This window comes from Diadema antillarum, unplaced genomic scaffold, assembly GCF_040938485.1.
Source record: "Diadema antillarum isolate AM-2024a unplaced genomic scaffold, OU_Dant_1.0 seq00001324_RagTag, whole genome shotgun sequence".
NCBI classification, from domain to species: domain Eukaryota; kingdom Metazoa; phylum Echinodermata; class Echinoidea; order Diadematoida; family Diadematidae; genus Diadema; species Diadema antillarum.
The window spans coordinates 363,995-372,221 of record NW_027272095.1 but is presented as its reverse complement, the minus strand read 5'-3'; the positions used below and the strand labels follow the sequence as shown (position 1 = coordinate 372,221).

The following is an 8,227-nucleotide window of genomic DNA, read 5'->3' as shown; positions in this document are numbered from 1 at the left end:
CGTAGAATGCTGAAAGGTAGCATGCTGCAGCCGTCAATAGATCCCCCACCCTGCATACTGATGTGCCATCAACGACCAATGAGAACTCTCTGGAATGCGCAGTGGGGAGCTTTCGTCTGTGCTCACAAAGATGGCTAATCCTGTCTGGTCTCCATCACCCTATGTGGACATAAGTATAATTAAAACAATTCAAATTTCATACTCAGTTACTGAGTCAGAAAATGTCACTCTTCTATGCGGCACTTTTACCAGAAAGAACAAACAGAATCATGGCATCTTCCTATGAAGTCTTGTCATGAAAGTCAGGACATGCTTGTCAGTGGGGCACTTGTCCTTCACCTGGAACAGAGCGATTTGACAGAATTCAAGTGTTCGCTGCAAAGTGCTTTCGTACTGCAGGTGAAATACGTAGAATGCTGAAAGGTAGCATGCTGCAGCTGTCAATAGATCCCCCACCCTGCATACTGATGTGCCATCAACGACCAATGAGAACTCTTTGGAATGCAGTGGGGAGCTTTCGTCTGTGCTCACAAAGATGGCTAATCCTCCTGTCTGGTCTCCATCACCCTATGTGGACATAAGTGTAAAACAAAGAAAGAAATATGTACTTCAAATTTACTCAACAATGCTTACTGTTACTTTATCAGACCGGAAAAGGGGTGGTCTTTCTCAGCATTTTTGTATTTATATTTATGTTTTATAATTCTTTCATTATTCTACTAAGGTCAAGTGGAATTGCGAATACCATCCCAAGCCCCCTCCACCCTGACCCACAAATGTTCCTCCATCTGCAGGACGAGCTCTCTATGTTGATTTAATCACTTTGCTTCTATAATAATTCCTTCATTTCATTTGAAAAAAAAAAATTACAGTATATTGGACAGGCCTGTGACCTTAAGCCAAATGTCCCCAAAATCTATTTGGTTTGTGTGTCCTCTCAAATTTTACCAAGTTTGAAGAAAATCCAACTAACCATTAAATACATGTATTTCAAACTTGATGGTGGAGGCAGAATGATCAAAAATAATTTTAGACCAGTTAAGTGTTCATGAAACGTACTCGATACACATTTTGTCATACAGGAAAAGTATAATCAGCGAGACAGTCTTGTAAACCTTAACAATAAAAAAATTATGACATCCATTCATAAAAGCACCTCCTTACCAACAATAAATCATAACAGGGAATACTGTACCTGGTATCTGAAGATGTTGTTGCTCTCTCCAAGAAGAGCAGGTATGGCCGTTATGGCAGCTTTTGCTTCTGCATCTATGATAACATGAAAATCAATGTCATGTTAAAGGGGAAGTTTAGTTCTGGTTAAGAGGGCGCCCTAGCCAAAAAGTTATTTGACAATTTCAAATGAAAACAATTATCAAAACTGACGTGTTACACTTATTTTTTGCACGTTTCCAAAGTTTATTTGAGAAAAATCGGTAATGGGACCACAGAAATTAAGGAAATCGAAACTTTGAATTCGTGACGACGGCGTTGTCAGGAATTATGATTTTGAAAATCAACCTTTACATGCAAAGTTTACAGGAAATTTTGCTTTTTTGTACAATAATACGACATAATATTGTTCCCTATATATAGACTGGTACATAAAAGCAAGGTTTAAATCATGTCTGTATTTATATTTTTGAAAATCTTAAGCGAAATGAATCGATTATAAAGTGATCGATTAAATCATATTTTGCCCTGTTTTTTCGCCTCTAATGTCGCATTAACCTAACCGAAAGATGTAAATTTTGTTCTAAAGTTACTAGTATGAGTTTTATCCCCGATAACAGCACGTATCACAAGGTTTAGAGTAGATTTCAAATTCTGCCCCATTACTGTACCATCCCTTTAATGGAGGAATTAACACAACCCTGTCAACCTACAATAACTACTCATTTTCACTGTGATTTATTGCAATACTTTTTTGCACAAAAAGAAAATGAAAAGATATGAAAATAAGGAATTAAGAGAAAGTAAAATAAGAAATAGGAGCAAAGTAAAGGGAGCAAGAAGTGTAGGATTACTGAAAGCCCAAGGAAAAAAAAAAACATTTCACCTTCAAAAATTGCAACAGATCTTACAAACGACTATCAATAATACTGATATAAAAAGTGTAATTTACATACAATGTGAAGAAAAAAAAAACATTAATATAAAATGTAAGTGATGATTGTCACTCACATTCTATCACACACAACCCTAAGAAGGGTTTTTGGATTTACCCACACAGGTAATGCCCAATGTGTAAAAGATGAAAATCAACCCACCTTCTCTAGCCTTCTCATCTGCAAGTTTTTCGATGTCATCGATTAATGATAACAAGTCTTCATCCCTTTTCAGTTTGGTTCGAAGACATCGCCCCTTGTAGGAGAGGAGCAGTGGTCTGGCGTACGTCTGTAGCCCCTTCTTCAATAGCTGCAGAGCACCACAACTTCCGTGAATGCGTCGGAAGTCTGCAAGAAGCTGAACAAGCAAACATGTATACACATTGTTGTTATACTGAGACTGAAGTGTGACTCTTAAAGGAAAATAACCCTCAGTTACACTTTTTATTTTGTCTAGAAACAAAATATCTTGAAAAATTATCACTTGAAATTGTTTTCATGTGAAAATTATGTGATCACTGATAATCCACATTCAAACTTTCGTCACCGTAGCCCTACAGAATTACCATCTACAAGTACAAGCACACTGCTAAAATAAGTGCATGAGTGCCACAATGTGGTTTTGGTGAATGGAGACCAATCTAGAGAAAGGGACCCTTCTTTTTCTACAGAAAATTCAAGGTTGTTAAATACTGATTTTTTTAAATACTAAAATGAAATTATTTTTGAGGTTCAATAAATCAGATATATATGCTCATTGATCTTAACCCAGAAAATCTTCAAGGTGCGGAAGGTTTATCGTGCAATCATTGTCATTTTATTGCATTGTTCTTCATCATCACGTTTTCTTAAACTGCAGATTCAGTCAATGGGAAGATAAAACTCGATCAAGATACATTTGGGGTATAAACTCAGCCTATGCACAAAAGGATCTTTTTTATTACTTTTTTTTTTTGGGGGGGGGGGGGGGGGTACGTGGGTTGGGGTAGACAATAACCAGTACTGTAGTTAACATTTGTAGAGGAATTCGATAGAATATTGGTAGATAATTGTCAAGAAAATAGTAATAGGGCTTGGTTTCAACAAGTGAGGATTATATGTTATGTGATACGTTTATGACGAGGTAAACCTGAAACTATAATGCATACAACTAGCTGCATTCCAACTTACTGCTATTACGATTTTATTTTAGTAGCACATTCATGTAGTAAGTTGATAGGTATCTATAAATAACAGTTTGTGTCTTATCCATGCTCATAGCTGTCAGAATAGATAAAATAGTGAACTAAATTAATGTAACCTTGTTTCTTTGAATAAAAAAACCCAAGCATATATAGAATCCATATTTCATGCACTCTTCCAAGGTGTATGTATACATACCTCAATACCATCATCCTTGAACAACCACGGGTATTCTTCTTTCAGCTGTGCTAGGGGTATGTTTTCCTTTATAATTTCATTTCTTCTATCAGAGAAGGTTAAGGTCATCCTGACGTCTACCTCTTCATAGTTGGGTCGCTTTTTGGTCCCTTCGGTTAGTAGCCATTGTTTGTGTGCTTCGATGCTCTTGTCGTCTTCAGAAGCCTGCCTTGCTGGAAGGTAGTTGGCCATCCCGAAAATAGGAGGATACTTCACCTGCTCCTTTGCTGTCTTGGAAAGATTCCGGATTGGTGGTTGCTTCCTCTTCCGTTGCAGTACTTCCAAACTGGCTCTCACGGTTTCATCCCTTCTCCTGCTGTTCTGGAACTTATATTTAAGTTTTGTAACCCACAGTTGCTAAAAAGAAAGCAGAACAGATATAAATTATACATTTTTAGCATAAAGAGTGTAATATCCTCAGCTGACTCTGAATTAAGACTAGTTTTCATGCCACGATATATGTAAGAAACCATGTTGCAAAGAGCTGAAGTAAATGTTCAGGAAATATGTATTTCTTGGCCTGAAGCTGCAGAATAATTTGTGTCGCGTGCTCAAGGAGAGGATGGGAAAAAGAGTTAGGCTTATTAAATATTTATAAGTCACATATAAAAAAGACAGATGGAATAGAAAACTGAATTCATTGCATGCATGCAGAATGGTTGATATGTACATGTCTAATAGATTCAAACATTGAGTGCAGAATGTTCACCACACTACGAGGGTCAATCTCAAGATAGCACCGCAAACCTTGATCCTGGCAACTTATTATAATTGCAACCACCTATATACATGTACACTACTTCAAAAAGCAGTGTACAGATTGGGTTGATGTGGATCCATTGACGCATCTGGAAGGAAAGCAGAGTCTGAACATTGTTCAGACAGAAAGTACGGAGAAGAGTGAGTCACATGACCAGACCATACCCACTGACAAAACAGAACCAATGGTAGATCAAAATGTGACATCCAGGGTTGCCAGTAAGAAAACATGAGTGGGCCTGAAAACTATCTAAAATTGTTAAATTTGTACACAAAAAACTGACACATATATGGCCTGATAATACAGGGCCTGAATTTAGGCTTTTGCCTGAAAACTGGAATCCCTGGACATCATGTTGGATGCTCCTGTCCAATAGTGGATCAAACAAGAAAGTCACATTTGCAAGAGACACTGTCCCTGATGATGAAGTAATAACAGAGCCAAAGAACATATTCCCTCGATTAGAGGGCATCACTGCCATCTGGCTACAGAAATATGATGTCGAGGTGGACGAATGCATCAACGTTGAAAGAGATCGATGGACCCATTCAAACGGGGACGAAGATTAAAGTGATCACCCTTAAATTAAAAGTGTCATATACGTTCATCCAAATCCATCCAAGAGCCTAAACCATGTGAAGACATGGCTTCAGTGCATAAAGGGTACATCTTGCTTCAAACAGTCTCCCAAGAAAGACTGCCAAGCCAACGGCAAACAGCGGGACGAGTGTTTCTAGCAGTGGCGTAATGCACCAGATTACACATAATATGTTAATTGGGAGGGCTGCCATTATGAGAGGAACAATGGCAGCCCTCCCAAACGTATTGTGTCTAATCCGCTGCATTACGCCACTGGTTTCTAGTAGTCGACCCGATTGTACATTTGCTCCGGCGACAATTCATAATGCTAAACCTAACCCCAACCCCAACCCTAACCCTAATCCTTACCCTACTCCGAACCATAAACCAAATCATAACCCTAACCTTAACTCTATGTCTTCGGTGAAATTATTGCCAGAGCAATTGTCACCGGAGCAAATGTCGGCTCACCCTCGACCCACTGATACAGTGGATATTGCTTCAAAGGGTCCCCTAGATTGCCCAATAACGCCAAACCCTCATCAGATGGTCCTCCAACTGGTCAACCAAGTACTTCACACGCTCAGCTCAGTCAGCTGTCTCCTTCTAGTGCCTGGTTTGCAGACTACAGAGTGCCTTCCCTTCCCAATTCCTTGATTGCTAAGAACGATTCCGGTGAGATGTCCATGGGAAACGAGTTTGCCATACTGACTTGATATATGAGTCTTCGTTTTAAATTACTAGTATACCAATATACCCTTCCCTACCAAGGGTGATTGCACATCCATATGTCACATATCGATTTGCCGGCTCAGGCAGTGTATCTGTGCGGACATCGCACATTGAGTTACCTCTAACCTGTATGTGTATGTTTACACGTCGCCAGTCCAGTGTTACAGATGAGCCCGCGGACTCGAGTCCTAATGTAAAACTATTAAATGGCAAGGTTTGGATCTATTTCGTACTCGGACTCGAAACTAGTGGACTCGACTACAACACTGACATAGAGGCAAATAAGATGCATAGCTTACTTTTTTTTTGGGGGGGGGATTAAAATTTGAAACATACCTTCTGGTTTGTGAGGTCCAGTTTAGATGACAACTTAGGGTACTCAGGTTCGAAAGCAGCTTGTCGACGATTTCAGAGTACTGAGTTGAAGTCGGGTACCTATATGTTAAAGAATGAGTTCAAATTTTAAACTAGATCTCACGTTCAAGACATGCAACTTTTTAATAATATTTTTGCTTCATTGACTCGCTTATATTATTGGAAGAGGATATGGATGAAAATATATTGGTATTGTCAATATCATGATAATCTTCAATTTGTTCTCTGAAAATAATTACATTTAAAGTTTGAAATCTTGTTTTTGTGAGAATGAAGATGACATATTGTTTTGAGAGTTTGGAAATGGCACTCTATAATCTTAGACCATGGTCTAAATTAAACCTCCGTTCTCTGTTCAGAATACGGGCCAAACGGTAACCATTGTATGATTTAGTTCATTTTTACCTTGCTATAAGAAAGCAAGATGCTTATAAAAACAATCAGGGAATTGACAGCTTAAAGTCCTATCCAAGGCATGAGGATAAAGTGCTTCCCCATCGAACCAGGGACCTATATTGTATGGAAGTCCATATAGTCTCATCCAGTCAGGCACGACAGCTCCTATGATAGCAGTAATTGTACTTACACTACACACACAGATACTTGCAATGTATATGGCTTCACTGATTCAAACAGTATGTCCAGTATTGCAGAATCATTCCCAGCTGATGTATCGCCAGACTCAATCTTCGCAGTCAAGGAATCTGAGAAAGTGGGCACTTTGTACTTGGTCAACCAAGCACTGGTCACAGAATGTTGAGCATGCGAAGCAGAAGCACTCGGGGAAAGACTGGTTGAAGCAAGCTTGGCAGTACCACTTGTCGAAGCTGTTTGCGCACTGAAATGTAGGAATGATTTGAATAAACATATATATATATATATATATATATATATATATATACATTGGCCTGTGTACATTTTTAACATGTCAGCCTGAGCACAATTGCAGAAAACAAATCTTTGCATTACAGTGTACATGTCTCTGGACAATTTGGGGCAACACGTTTACTTTTAAATGATTACAATTATGACATGAAACAAGACATGTTTTCCATATTGTCACTGCAATGTACACTAGTCATCTTCAAAATTGATTCATACCCCATGGAAACTAACATTCTTTTTTAGATTCTTGTAAAAGCTTTTATGTTGGTGCTTCCTTATCTTTCATCTACTTGTTGCTATGCACAAATCCACATATGAGTTGGCTAAACTTCATTTGCATAATAATAAATATGGCCCAAAGTTCTTTTTTTGTACATGTTCAGAATTATTCATACCCCTGACATATCTCAACAAAAATTTCCTTTTGTGACTAGTGCCCATTGTTTTCATTTCCTGTGAATGTGCAAAAAAAAAAAAACAAAACAAAAAAAGAAAGATAGTTTCCACTGGTAGCAGAAGCATGTTCTTGCACAATGGAAAGTTAAAACACTGCAATAATTTGGCATATTACACTTTGCTCCTTCTTCATGACAAACACATGGTCATATAAGGTGCGTTTATACTTATTTTGCGAAGGCAGAATCAGCGTTTTGACACGCCGATTCAAAACACCATTCACGGGGGTACTGTTTATGCTTAGGGTGCGTTTATACTTATTTTGCGAAGGCAGAATCAGTGTTTTGAAACGCCGATTCAAAACGCTGTTCACGGGGGGTACTATCTATAAATACCTTTTTCACGTTTGCTACATTGTCCCATGGTTGACCCGAGAAGGAATATTGTCAAAATAAGGCGCGCACTTTCTCGCAAATTTTATATTCAGGCAGCGAGCTATTAATATTCACGTGTCTATGTACAGCGAGGGCCTGGCAGGCGTGCGTATTCTCACGTGAACCGAAAAGGCGTTTATATGTCATTTAAACGTGGTTATATGTGATGTTGCCGCTTTGCGTTTATGCTTCCCCTAGAATCAGCGTTTTGCTCTAACCACGATCGTAAATGCATGTTTTTGTGCGTTTTGAAACGTTTATTCGAAAATAAGCATGGATGCAACAGCGTTTTGCTCTAACCACATTTGAAAACGTTTGGCCTAAAATAGTAAAGTATAAACGCACCCATAGTTATACATGTACAACACACAATTTGGTGTGATATATTTAGCCTGTAATACATGTATAAGGATTAAATGTTGATAGAAGCACCCTTTATCTGAGGGAATTTCATCTGAGCTTCTTTTATGAGTTCTTCAGGCGTGACAAAATCCACTTGCACATTAATTTTTTTGTTCGAACCATTCAAACATAACACT

The 8,227-nt window shown here is 38.4% G+C and overlaps 1 pseudogene; it reads right to left on the bottom strand.

Annotated features, from left to right (window-relative positions):
• Positions 1-267: 267 nt before the first annotated feature.
• LOC139708288 (sterile alpha motif domain-containing protein 3-like) lies at positions 268-7,079 on the bottom strand (annotated as a pseudogene).
• Between the last annotated feature and the right edge of the window lie 1,148 nt (positions 7,080-8,227).